Source organism: Pteropus alecto, unplaced genomic scaffold, assembly GCF_000325575.1.
Source record: "Pteropus alecto unplaced genomic scaffold, ASM32557v1 scaffold131, whole genome shotgun sequence".
In the NCBI taxonomy this organism is placed as follows: Eukaryota; Metazoa; Chordata; class Mammalia; order Chiroptera; family Pteropodidae; genus Pteropus; species Pteropus alecto.
The window spans coordinates 1009883-1023309 of NW_006434709.1; the positions used below are offsets into that span (position 1 = coordinate 1009883).

Sequence of the window (13427 nt, forward strand, 5' to 3'; positions counted from 1 at the left end):
AGCAGGGGAAAGGCGCCCGGAGCCAAGGGCTCCGGCAACGAGGATCCAATATCGGCGGGTGACTCCAGCCCCCGTAACAGGAGAGACCGTAAAGTATGTGCTCTGCTTCCCAACCAGCAAACACAGCAAATAACCAATTACTCCAAATAGCTAACAGATTTCGGCTCTGATTTCCCTCCCCTTGCCTCCCCTGTGCCTTCACTTGTCATTTGATGGGCGATTTGTATTTGCTCTGAGAAAATGAGAGAAGGAATGACTCACAAAGGAAGGTCCAGATTACACACAGTGACAGGCATCAAACCTCCCTAATCAGAACTAATGGGAGTGGGGGGAAGCCAGGCTGCACTGGCAACACATCTGAACCGGAGATATTTTTAAAGAAGTACAGTTTTGTTACTTTCAAGCTCATACAGTAATTCCTGGTAAACCAACATTGCCAAATACACGTCCTTAGGAAACCTACTTTAAGAAGATAAGTATCCTCCTAATTAACACATTTGATATATACAAAAGCACAGGTAAAACCGTTGATGTTATTAAAGTTAAAATACTCCCCCTCAAACTCTCAAGTTCAGAGGTGCAACCATGAGTTCTGAGACAAACTGCCTTGGATGCCTTCTGGAAATGCTTCCTCACTTGGGAGCCACACCCTGTAATTGATTCCTTTGCTCAGAAAACCTTTGTTTCAAAGTCTTTGGATAAATTGTTGTCAGTACTCATGAGCTGCAATGAGGCATTCCCCCCAAAACTCAGAATTAAGGGAAATAGGGCTGTCCTCAGAGAATCAGACCATGAAATCAATGCATGGTGGTTCAGAGAAAGGAGAGGCAAAATCACCTCACAGGGGGAGGGTGGCTCCTGCACCAAGCCTTATCCCTAAGTGGAGAGATTGTATTAATACACCGACAGAAAGAATATGTCCGTAAAAAAGGGAATTGGTCAGTGTTAGAAATGGAGGAAAAGAGTAAGGTTTGACCGTTGACAGTCATTCACATTAGCATCATCAGGGAAGAGGGGACATGGGCTTAGGGACTAAAACTGTCCCTACCTTGGAGATGGAGGTATCCATCCATCTTGTTCAACTGCCACTAAATTTCAAGTCACAGAATTATCTTTCCTCATTCTGATTCTTCATTCATCTCCAGTCACGATTTGGCCTCCCAATTGCTGAACCTATAGAGAGACCCCGGCTGGACCACTATCCAAGGTCACATCCCTAGGCAAAAGTATTTCTCACTGTAACCTCATAAAGTGGCAACCTGGGTTTAGAGACTTGAGTAATATGTATCCAGCCTTGAAAAAACTGACCCGTCAGGTGTCTGAACCCACAAAGTTGAAGATCCACCCAGCCGAGACTGAGGAAACTTCCCTCCTGGTGGGCCTGTTGGGAGAAAGTCAGCTCTCCTTTCCTTAAAAGACTCCTTCCTACACAGGAGTCAATAGGCAAGGTCTGTGGCCCTGACCTAGCTAGGTAACATCTGATGGCCACAACGAACAGGAAACAAACTCTTCAGCCCGGTAGAAAAGCCTCTGATCCTGCTCTCCTTCTCATTTTTCCACCCTGCTGGATTCTTAACCAGCCAGGTAAAAGTATAGCAATCTTTGACTGTTTCCTTCTGCCTTTCACCTGAGTTTGAAATTAGAAAGACCTCATGCACTAATAGACAGAAGCCATCTGAGCTCCCAGTACTTGACAAGCAAGAACTTCCCTTTGTAAAGATAGACAAAAAGAAGAGATTAAGGTTCAAAACAAGGGGAGCAGTATGAGGACTAAGACAAGTGGTACGTAAAAGAATTGAGTAAAAAAACGCAAGAAAACAAATTGACTAATTTTTGCTCATAGGAAGTCTCAAGAAGATACTACAGATGAGAAGATAGTTTGCAGCCCTGAAGGAAATATAACCTGCATGAAGATAAACATGACTGCCAAATTTAGAACTATAATAAAGACATTGATTTCCAGCAAAATGACAATCTAGAGGACCAGAGAACTCCTCCAAGTAAAAATAGCTAAATTAACAGATATCTTTAAATTCCTTCTTAAGTGAATGACCGAGCTGATGGGAATGTAAAAAAAAAAAGAAAGAAAAAAGAAAGAAAGAAAGAAAGAAAGAAAGAAAGAAAGAAAGAAAGAAAGAAAGAAAGAAAGAAAGAAAGAAAGAAAGAAAGAAAGAAAGAAAGAGAAAGAAAGAAAGAAAGAAAGAAAAGGAAATCTTTGGGAGCAAATGAGAAAGCAAAAATCCAGAGAAATAAGGAACCAAAATTCAAACTAACTGTGGGACCAGAAAGCGCAAGCTGAACATTTAGTTTTAAGTGAATCTGGGTTTATAGAGTTTTCAGGCATCTGGTAAAAGTAAACACATATCCTCTCTGAAAGACTGTGACTTTCATCCAGACCTCAAAGACCTCTCAGATAAAGTTCCAATGAACATGAGTTCAAAACTGAAAATAGTAAAACTCACAAGGAACAAGACACCATGAGCAAGAATCAGCTAGAAACACGAACTGCAGATCAGACCTGTTAGGACAGCAGAATGCAGAATTATCAGAAATAGGAATATAAGGAGAAAAAACTATTTAAAAGAAAAAGGCCTTAAAAATATGGCAAAGAAACAAGAGATTTTCAAAAATAAACACGCAGATTTGGGGGTGGGGGGAAAGAACTTTTAAAGATAAAAAATAACACTAAGTCTAGAAACTCAACAGATGGGTTTAAAAGCCATTAGAAACAACTAAAGACTTAGTGAACTAGAAGCTATATCTTCAGAAATTAGCCACAGTGCAACACAAAGAAACAAGTAATATGAAAGAAAATTGACCTGACATAAAGAATAGGATGGTCCAACGTAGATCTAATCAGAGTTCCAGAAGGAAATGAAAGAGAAAATGGGTAATATGTAATATTTGAAAAGACGATAATTGAGAATTATCTAGAACTAATTAAAAGAAAAACAAAAACAGTCCTGAGATTTAAGAAGACAACAGCACGATGGAAACCAGAAGATAGTGAAATAATATCTTCAAAGCGTTGACAGAAAATAACTATCAAATAGTTATTTTCTATGAAATAGAAAATAACTATTTATTTCTAAAATAACTTATTTTAGAAATACTAGTTTAGAAACTAGTATTTCTAAAATAAGGGTGAAATAAAAATAGTTTCAAACAATAATTAAAAGTGAGAAATTTTACAATGAATTGATAGTAATTATAGGAATTTCTATAGGCTCTACTTCAGGAAGAAAGAAGATGATCCTAGGAGGAAGAAGTCTGATATATGAAAAGAAATAATAACTGAGGTATAGTGCAAAGAAAAATTGATTACTTAAAAGATAATGCTTTAAAAGTGTAGTTTATAAAGGTAAAACTAAAATATTGAACAAAAGTTTGTAAATTGGTAGGTGATTGGAGTTAAAGCATTCTAAGCTTCTTGTAACATTCTGGAGGAGACTATAAATACCAATTAAATTCAGACTTTGTTAAGTTGAGTAGGCATGTTAAAGTTTCTATACTAACCACTAAAGAAATAGAAACAATATATAGTTTTGAAACCTAAAAGAGAAGAAGAAATGAAAAGTACAGGGAAAATCTCTCAATCCAAAACTAAAGCGAGAAAAAAAGAAAAAGGACAGGATATTAGTCTATTTTGTCTCTATTAAGCGACACAAAATAAGATAGCAGAAATAAATTTAAATATATAAATCAACACAATTAATATATTGGACTCTCCAACTCTCTAGTTGAGAGAAAATATTATAAGAATGGATTTTAAAAATAGAGTCCATCTATTTGTGGTTCACAGGAGAGACACCTAAAACGTAAAGTCACAGAAAAGTCGAAAGTGAAAAGATAGAAAAAGTTACCTAAGAAAATACTAACTAAAAGAAATCTGGTATAGCCATATTAACATGAGACAAAACTTAAATTGAGGAGAAAGTTTTCTGAAAAAGTAGGAAGTTATTATAAAAAATGTGTCAATAATTTTAGGAAGAAATGGATAAACTCCTATAAAATGTAAATCATTAAGAGTGACTCACATGGAAAAGAAAATGTCAAAGGTTCTATAAATATTTTTTAAAATATCCTCAAGAAGAATACTAAGTCTAGACAGATTTACAAGTGAATCTACCAAATGTTCAGGCAACAGATAATGTCAATCTTTTGTCATTCTTTCAGAGACTAGAAAAAGAGCAAATATGCCCCGAGTATTTTTAAGATTAGTATTATCTAAATACCAAAACCTTAAAAGAACAGTATAAGGTAAAGAAACTTCAGACCATTATCACTTATAAAAATTGATGCAAAAAAAATTCCTAAACTAAATATCTGTATACTGAATCCAGCAATGATTAATAATAAGAAGATAATGTATCATAATCAAGATAAATTGCTTCAGAAATAAAAAGTTGTTTCAGCATTTAAAAAAATCTATTAATGTAATTCACCACATTAATAGATTAAAGGAGGAAAATCATATGATCACCTCAACACATACATAAAGAACATTTAATAAAATTTAACATCATTCATGATAAAAACTTCTCTAGTAATCCTTTACCTGATAAATTTCATACTCATTGGTGAAAAATAAAATTGTTAACTTTTAAATTAGGAGCAGATAAAAATACTCTCTATTATCGGTTATGTAGAATATTAAACTGAAGGTCCTGGCCAGTAAAATAAGACAAGAAAAAAATAATAATAGTAAAGAAAAAGAAATAAAAAGTACACAGAAGAATCAAAACTGTGATTAATCACAAATTATTGATTGACTACACAAAAAACCCAGAATTCTCAAATCAATAGTTAACAAGGGTTTCAGAAAGTTTTTTAATATAACACCAGCATATGAGAATTAATTTAATTTATATATGAGCAAAAAAATAATTAGAAAAAGTACCATAAAAACTCCAAGTAAAAATAACAATAAAGCATAAAGTAGCTAGAACTAAATATAATAAAAGCAATACCAGACTTTTTGGAAAAAAATTACAAAAGTTTATTGAAAGACATTAAAGAAGACCTAAATAAATGGAGAGATATATCATGTTCATGGTTAAGACAATATTACAAAAATGTCAGTTCTCCAATTGATCCAGAAACTCACTGTAACTCAATCACAAATCACAAGTTTTTTTAAAAAAGAAGTTGACAAGCTGATTGTAAAACTTAAGTGGAAAAGCAAAGGACAAGAATGGCACTCCTAAAAATAAACAAAGTGAAATACTATTTTTTACCAGATGTCAAGACTTATTATAAAGTTATCACAAATAAGACAGTGGTTTATTAATACAAGGAAAGACAAATAGACCAGGGGGACGGAATAGAGAGCCCACAAACAGACCCACACTTGAATGGAAACCTGGCATGTGACACAGCTATCGTTATAGATCAATGAGAAAAGACGGGTCATTCTATAATGACTTGAATTCATTGGTTATGTGGGAAAACAGAAAAAGAAATCGAAACTCTACCTTGCACTTCACACACACACACACACACACACACACACCAATAAAAGAGAGAAAAGCAAAACTTTAGAATTTTTAGAAGAAAATGTACAAAATATCTCCTTTTAAAAAATTTTTAAAAACAACAAAGAGAGGAAGTGTTAGCCTAAGATATCCAAAATATACATAATAGGAATTTCAGAGGAAGAGCTTAAAGATGACTTGAGTCTAGAAATTAAAGAAACTAATTAATAGAATTTTTGAAGAGCTGGTTCTTTGGATAAAAAACAACTATAAAATAGATGAAATGCTATTCAGCCTAATTAAGAAAACTAACACTAATGTACAAAATTAAGAATGAGGATAAAAACAGAACAAATAGTGAAGCATTTTCTTTTATTGTAATAATATGTACTAAGGTAACAGGCAATATCTGGGGACATCTAAGCCACCAAAGTGACTAAAAAAGTAGAAAGTGATCAAAGAATCTCTTCCCCAAAAGATGCTGGGCCTAGTTTTACAAAGGAGTACGGGGTAGACGCATCTTATACATTTATGCAAGATATGTATTCCTGAAAATCTGGTATAAGTCAAAACTCACATAATATAACACCGTTTTCAAGAAAAGATAACTGGTATCCTATTTACCAGCTAAACCATAAATACAATTCACATTGCCAGCACCTTTTAAACTACATAACTGTTAATCATTTTTTAATTTAGGTTGATACACATTATTACACATTTTGTAAGCAAGACTATTAAAATGTTTATATCATGTAATTTCCAACTTGCATAATTCAAGTTCATAGAGTAGCACAAGTGTATTTTCAAATCTTAAAGATATAACAATTCTCATGCTGTAGAGACTGTCCAAGAACAAAAAATGAGAGTGTACCACCACAAAAATATTTAATGAAACTACTATAACCCTGATATCAAAACCTAACAAAGACAATGTAGAAGTAATCTTTATTAATAGAGATGCAAAAATCCTGAATAAGTAATAGTGAAGCTAACTGCATGATATAGTCTAGAAGTTTTACTTGCAAATTTTTCTTAACCAGGGTTAACAAGTGCTATCCATTCTTTTGACTAACAATCTGACTATGGTCCAGAGCCAGTTGAAAACCTGCAGCTAATTTAGCATGTCCACTGCAGCTCCCAACAGATGAGCTGTATCTTGACCAGGAGTCAGTTGTTTGTTCTCAAAACTGTTTATGCTAGCTGTACTAATATGGTGATTAGATCAATATGTAAATATTACAAAATATATAAATTTGAATTTAAAAAGAAAGGGCATTTTAGCTCTGAAAACTAATTTAACGCTGTTGGGTTTTTGTTTTTTTTAAATGATGAAAGCTAAGGACGAGCAAGATAACAAAAGGTGGGAGGAGGAGATCTTAAACTTTAAAAGGACTCCACGTAGGTTTTTTGCAGGTGTCATTAAGATCTCATCAAACTTTAATAAATCTAAAGGAAAAATCAGAGGTACGCGTTTTGGATGTGGTTTATACTGGAAGGATGAGATGACACTCGAATGGCAGATCCAAATTCAGAGAGGCCTTGGCACATGTCAAATGACTGACAAATGAAGATACATGGACATGGTTAGAAATAAAATCTTTATGGTATGCACGTATGACTTTTAATGAGTCCCTATTTAATCAACTTTTTCAATTAGCCAACCAACCACCTTTCTTGATTGATTGGATAAGAGGACTGCAATTGTAGTAACTACAATACCATGACCAATTCACTGGTTTGGGTTCTCTCCAGGAATGCAGGACAAGTACACATTGTATTAACAGGACAATGGAAAGCAAAATGGTCATCTTGATAAATGTTAAATAGCATTAGACATAATTAAATTCTCATATCTAATTTTTAAGCTATTAATAAACATAAAAAAAGACACAACATTGACAAAACCAAGAATATCTATCTGAAAATGTCAATCATTATCATAATTAATGAGAAAATGGTAGAGGCCTTCTCATTAAAATCAGTAACTAAATAAGTTCACTCACTAGCATCTCAAGTATCAAATGTTATTTTGGAAAAAGAAATAAGGTATGACTATTAGGGGAAAAGGGACACATTTTTCATTGTTTGAAGAAAATAATCTTACCTACCTGAAAAACCCAACAGAATCAGTTAACAACTGTCAGAATGAATAAAGGAGCTTAATAATCTGTTTCAAAGTAAATATATAAAAATATTCTTTACCTATATTCTAGCAATAACCAGTTAGACAAAGTCCTAAGAAAAAAGATATTCCACTTAGATAGCAACAAAGGCTATAAAATACCTAAGAATAAATTTAACAAGAAATAGGTTGGATCTGTATAAAGTAAATTAAAAGTAACTCCTCTAAAGTACATAAAATAAGACAATAGTAGAAATTAAGAAATTAAATGTCCAATGGTAGAGTAGTAGTTAAACTTTATGGATGTCCATATAATGGAATGACATGCAGCCATATTTTAAAAGAATATAAAGATATGGAAAAACATTCATGATACACTTTTAAGTAAAAGAAAATGCAGATTATAAAAAAAAATACAATATGGTTCCAATTTTGAAAAAAAAAAAAGTTTGCACATGTGCCTAAAAGATATATAAAAATGTTGGCATATCATAACCTTAACAGTGCTTATTGTCAACTAGTAGAAATACAGGTGGTTTTAACCTTCTGCCTGACACTTTTTCATGTTTTCTATATTTTCTACAATGGGAAAATCAGAAAAATTTATACAGCTTTCTTTCTCCTAAAAGCCCATAAAATACCCAGTACAGCAATGCTTGCCCTTGGCACCATGAATGGAATGAAATTTCTGACAGGTCCCATCTCTTATACCTCCGCTACAGATCAGGGGCTCCCCTTAGCCCCCAGCTTGGGACTTCGTGAGTGCATGTTGAAGGCCAGACATCAAAGTTCTCTTGCTGGAGGGACCCACATCCCATAAAGATAACATGTAGGAAATCAGCACAAGCGAACAGAAGTAGCCCTGCTGGGAACTACAGGAGCTCCATGGGCTCCAGCGGGCCCCTTAGAATCTGCTGGGAACAGCCTGGGTTCCTCCATCATACACACCCTTCATGCCTCTGGGAGGGGCAGAGAAAGTCAAACCGCTATTGCTCACAGAGGCTCCTCGGGTCCCAGGGCCAGCAGTCAGGTTCTGATCTAGAGAATTCTCTGTTTCCATTGTTTCCTTTGGCCCATGCAACCCCAATCACCCCCAAACCCCGTCCTCATACAGGTAAATAAGATTATGGAAAATCCCAGCATGCATCAAGAGATAACTCAGAGATGTCTGTTTCTGAGAATCTTTCCTTAGCTTTCTCCCCACCCCTCCATCATGGCACAGGGCAGGTAGCTATTTTCTGCCGGGGTTCAGGAAATACTTCCTTTCTTCCCCTCCCACTCTCCCCTCCTCTGTTCCCTTCCTTATTCCCTAGCTCCGCCCCCAGCCCCCCAGGGAAATCAAGCAGCCCACAAATAGGTAAACAATACATACATGAGGAGTGGACGGAGATGCCATGTTAGTGGGGGCCGAGCCCGACAGACCATCTGCAAGCTACAAATTAAACAGGCTGGTTAGCAACAGGATTAGAGAAAACGCTTCAGGAAAGGCCGGACAGCCCTGAGGAAGTACTGGTCTCTGTCCAGGCACCTCTGCTCTCCCTCCAGGGGGCCTGCAAAAGTTGTGGGAGGAACACGAGCTTAGGAGTTGAACAAGCCTGGCTTCAGGTCCTGGCCCCACTGCTTTACCCGATGTATGACTTTGGGCAAGCTCTCTGACCTGTCTGAGTCAGCATCCCCATCTGATGAGCACGAAGCCGACCTCACAGGGCAACAGTGATGAGAATACTGATGAGATGAAGGCCGCACACGCCTAGCATGGGAGAGGCCTGTGGAAGGGGCTCAGCCAATGCCTACATCTTGCCTGCTTTCTCCCTGCCCTCACCGACTCAATGTCACTCTCATACACCCTCCCTGCCTTTCAAACCTTCAACCTCAGACATACTCCAAGCTCCCCACCATCCCTGGCAGTTTCTTCTAACAGCTGAGCCGCATCAATTCCTACTTGGGCACAGTTCCTAAGCTAAGTCTTATCTCCTCAAGGACAAGAACCAGGGCATCATGTGGCTTCTACGAGACCTTGTTTCAGGGGGGCTTTAAGAGTCCTGAAGTCCAACGTACCTCCCTATACTACAGAAAGTTCTTTGCATCCTTTTCAGGCATCAAATCTTTGCCTGCCATCTTCTGGGACTGTGAATCGATGCTTTATAGTGTGAGTCCCTGGGCTGCAGGACCCAGAGTTTCTTGGGGTCAGGACTAGATGCAAGCGACTTTTCCAGAGGCCATTACAATAGTTCCAGAGATGGGGCTCTGGGTGGGTGGGTACCAGTGCAGGTGAACAAGGCCAAGAGATCCCTTCTAGGCAAGAAGGACTGGCAAGTGCAAAGAAGTAGAGGTACGAAGAAGCGCAGCACATCCAAGAGAGAGCGAATGGATCAGGAAGGCAGGTGCTGAGGCAAAAGACAGGGCTGGAGGAGCGGGAGACTGGCTAGACCCAGGGCTCCCAGGGTTAGATCCTCTCTTCCTCTGAGCCTGAGCAGGGGGCTCTGCAGAGTCTGTAGGAGGTCAAGCCCCAGGCCATCCTCCCTTCCTGGACTCCTAGAGCCTGAGGAGAATCGCTCACCGGGGATCAGGAAGGACTCGGGAACACATTGGCAAGGAAGCCCGCTAGGACCTGGAGGGGAGGTGGGAACTACAGACCCATCCTTGTTCCGTGAAGAGGCATCACTCATGCCTCCTAAACTAGCCCTCAGGGATGGTCAGAGCCAGAGCTGGGCAGGAAGGCAGAAAGGCCATGGATACCTAGACGAGCTGCTGGGATACCTAGATGGCTCTGAGGGGCTGGCCACAGGATGGATGGTATGGTATGACCCACGGAACAGACCAGGTGAACTCCACGTGAAACTCCCAGCTGCCCAGAGACCAGCCAGGCCGGGCAGCAGCTCTGCCCCTCCTGTTCTCATCCTGAACCTCACAGAAGCCTTACTGTTATTTTTAATACAGTTCGTTTTTAGAAAGGTGAGAGGGAAACCGGCAGTTCACCCGAGCAAGAGAAAGAAAAAATAAAGCTAAACATAGTGCTCCAAAGATCTGGTCCAGCTTCCGAAATTACACGTTCCCCTTTGGGAATCAGGCATAATTTGCCGCTCTGGTTCTGGGAGCACGTTCCCACCTTCACGGCGTCCCAGAGACTATAACCGGAGCAGCCGGCTCAAAATTAGCTTGAGCTGGGCGGCCAGGGAGCAGCCAGCCCCAGCACCCCACCCACCCCACCCCGCCAGTGTGGGGAACAGGTCTACTCGCCTTGAGAAGTCTCCTCCATGCTAGCCTCTATTTCCACTGTAACCCGCTCGCCCCCACCCGCCCCCGGCCCATCTCACACATTTAAACACATACACACACACACACACACACACACACACACACACACACAGTCCCTCCAAGCCTTTGCCCAGTCACTCTACCTACCAGGAAAGCCTTCCTCTCCCCCGCTGTCCCTACCCCACAGGCCCTTGAGGCTCTCCTCTCGCCCCACTCCTCCGGAGGAGGATTCCTGATTACTTATGCCACACTGACCTCACAGGGCCAAGAGAGTCCAAGATCTTGGTGTCTTTGCTAATAAAGCATTTCGCCGCTTGGATGTCACTCTGAGCATGTCATTTGACATCTGTCACACATCTCTCATCTGTCTCCCAACCAGAGTGAAAACTTCCCCAGTGTTCTTTCCATCCCCTTCAATACACACATATTCCCCTCTGGAAACTTAGAAAGGAGACCCCCTACCCAGGGTGGTCTTTCAGGATGATAGGCCAGAGTCACCCTTGACCAAGTGACTCCAGGAGCATCTAGGGTTTGGAAGGCAGGTGACATGCGGGGTGGCCAGGGGGCACTACCTCTACTTTGAGCTTCAAAGCTCTCTATAGGATCTGGGGGGACACATGCCCCGTGTTGTTTCTGCACACTATTTCTCTTCCCATCTTCATAATCAGGACACCAAGAACCACCTTAATGAAAAAGAAGATTAGTAAACAAAGACCCTCAATTTTGTTTTAAAGATAGAAATAGCATCCAATTCAGAGTCAGAGACAGAATCAGAAACAGAAAGAGAAGCCAGGGAAAGGAAGGCAGGATAGAGGAGGATGCGTCGGTAGCGGTTCATTCAGATTGCGTTCTGGGTTGAAGGCAATGCCTATTTGTTCGTTTCTGTAGTTTCCAAATTTTATATAATGAACATATATTTATAATCAGAGAAAACGAATGTATCTTTTTTTAAGGCAAAGCACTAGATGGAATGAAACACCTCTCTGCCCCCTTTCTGAGGATATACCAAGGCCCTCAGAAAGTTAAAAGTCAAGGCCACACCATCAATAAGACTAGACACACCTTCGGGAGCTTACACAAACACCTGCTCCAAGCCTCTTCCCACCTCTCATGCATACTCATGTGCATATACCGCATGCACACACACACACACACACACACCCCTTACCCCCACTCCAGGCTACAGGTCTAAAATCTACACAAAGGACAGTCGTACAGATCAAGAATAAACTGTAGGGTTAATATTCATGAGCCTACCTCATCCTATCCCTCATCACCATGGAGAAGAGCTCAAAAGGTCAGGTACCCACCCATGAGGGACGTTCCTCACCCCGAAATGGGTGCTGACCTACGAGCCCTGGAAGGCCGAGTGGACAGATAGATCTGCCTTATGTATACGTTTCGAATCATCCCTAGAATTGGTCATTCTTGACAGAAACTAAACATTTTTAGAAACCTGAGGAACATTCTGCAGTGAGTGTCAGCCCAATGACCCAAGCAACAGGAAAGTCTGAGGTGACCTTTTCTGACATGTGGCAGATTCCTCCCAGGAACTGGGCAGATGATGGTAAAAAGGTTCAACAGCAGAGACGGTGCAACCGAGGAAGGAGATGGGAGGCGCCAAGACGAGCCCGACCTGACAAGAGTGTATCTGAAGCTGAGGAGGAACCTTCAGCTGGATTCACAGCCAGGACCCGGTGAGAACGGCAGTGGGGACTGTATCACCATGAGAAGGAGACAGCCTGCTGAGAAACACCCCGGTGGAACAAACAAGAGCCAGGCAAAATCCAGATTCTGCCGGACTTCTCGTCCCACCATCCCCAGAGGCCAGGGCCCTTCAGTCTGTCTGCACTGACGGAGTGGAGAGGGGACGAGAGCCCAGCCAGAATGACCTGGCAAACCATTTGGAACTGGAACCCACTGCCTTCTCGATTAGCCTCAGAATGCCTGGTCCTCCAAAGTGACAGGGAATGTGCAGGAAAGATGGAGTGAGTAAAAGATTTTCTGGACCCGCCAAATCAGACCAAAGAATCTCAGAGAAAAACACAATACAAAATCCATTTTCCTCAAAGCCCCTATCAGACCCCATCAAGGCAGGGCTTCCTGGAGACCAGGACTAGTCTCCCTACTGGTCTCTGACTCCCTGAGAATAGAGTTACGTCTCCTCCATCAGACAGGGAGCTCAATGAGGGCAAGGTCCAAGCCTCCTCCAACAGAGCAGGTGGATCTCATGTCCTCTTTCCCGCCCCCACCTCTGAGGTCCTGTGAGCTTGTCTCCATGTGAGTGCACATCCAGGAGCCCAGATTCCAGCTCCTCACCCTCTGCCTGGCCAGCGGCTCTAGCCAGAGTGGCTGCGTGCTCCCACAAAAAGCACAGACCCTGATCTGGCTCGCACCCCAACCCCGGTTCACGCGTGTCAACACCAGGAGGATATCCAGACTGGGCCTCCTCACCGTCTGCCTCTGGCTGTGCTCATAGCCAGCAAGACCCAAAATAGTCCCTTTCCCTCTGAGTCTGTAGACATTTGGAGGGCGGCACACACAGAACGGAAGTCCTGCTGGACAAGCCC

General features: G+C 40.6%; 1 protein-coding gene and 1 long non-coding RNA gene across 2 annotated transcripts in view; both read right to left on the bottom strand.

Annotated features, from left to right (window-relative positions):
• DYSF (dysferlin) overlaps positions 1-13427 on the bottom strand; it is a 203049-nt gene that overhangs the window by 39556 nt on the left and 150066 nt on the right. The window lies entirely within an intron of this gene.
• The window catches only part of LOC112477904, an 8312-nt gene continuing 1872 nt past the window's right edge, over positions 6988-13427 (bottom strand). Inside the window, exons 2-3 of the long non-coding RNA XR_003045659.1 lie at positions 8972-9031; positions 6988-7034 (exon numbers count right to left, since the gene is read on the bottom strand). This is a non-coding gene — a long non-coding RNA (uncharacterized LOC112477904). The remainder of the gene's footprint in view (positions 7035-8971; positions 9032-13427) is intronic.